General features: G+C 55.7%; 1 pseudogene; it reads left to right on the forward strand.

Moving 5' to 3' along the window:
- Window positions 1-475: 475 nt before the first annotated feature.
- Window positions 476-571, forward strand: LOC115801975 (U6 spliceosomal RNA; annotated as a pseudogene).
- The last annotated feature ends 357 nt before the right edge of the window (window positions 572-928 follow it).

Here is a 928-nt window from a genome sequence, read left to right on the forward strand (position 1 = left end):
GGCTGGGAGACTGGGAGAACTGGGCACCGACCGCGGGGTCCGCAGATTCCATAAAGCACCAGAGGCAGCGTTTCCCCCTCGTGGGCCAGACAGCCTGTGCGGTCCCTGCTCACCTCTGCCGCCCGACACGCTTCGCTTTGGGAACAGCCAGGCCCGAGGGCTGCCAGGTGCCGAGCCTTGATCTCGTGGGTACACTCAGCCCAGGGCCCGTCCCCCGCCTCCCGAGGCCTCTTCCTCTCCTGCACCAAGGGCCCTGATGTGCGATTCCATTTCCGTGAAATGTCCAGAATGGGTAAATCCACAGAAGCAGAGCAGGCTGGTGGGGTGATGGCCAAGGGTAGGGGGCTTCTTTGGGGCCACGGGGTGAAATGCCTCGGAACTGGATGGAGATGGTGGCTGCACAACCCTGTCAATGTCGTAACTGCCACCTTAAGATGGTTAATTTTATGTCATGTGAGTTCCACCTCAAAGCAAGTTTCAAAAAGACAATTAGATTGGAGGGATACAGAGACGATTAGCATGGTCCCTGCGCAAGGATGACACGCAAATTCGTGAAGCGTTCCATATTTAAAAGAAAACAAAAATGAGATAACTTGGATGTATAGTAATATATGAAATTAATACCTAAGTCAATAAATCTCATACACTAACAGTAAAAAGATGTTTGCAATTAATTGTGTAAGACTTTTAAAATAATAATACCAGAGACGGAAGGCTTTGGTCCTGTGGCCGCTGCATCTGCCTGGCCCCAGCCCCCCTCTAGCCCCTCACCTGTGCCCGCCCACCTGTGCCCGCCTGGGCTCCCCACAGCCTCGCCCCAGGGAGCTCCTGGCTGTGCAGGGGTGGACGACATGACCCTCCCGCACGGCGGCACCCACAGCAAGCGTCTCGGTCACCCCACATGTCCCAGGTCTCGGCCTGGGAGCGG

The sequence above is a fragment of the Delphinapterus leucas genome, chromosome 5 (genome assembly GCF_059928025.1).
Source record: "Delphinapterus leucas isolate spDelLeu-1000000601 "Yukka" chromosome 5, BTC_Dleu_Yukka2, whole genome shotgun sequence".
Taxonomy (NCBI): domain Eukaryota; kingdom Metazoa; phylum Chordata; class Mammalia; order Artiodactyla; family Monodontidae; genus Delphinapterus; species Delphinapterus leucas.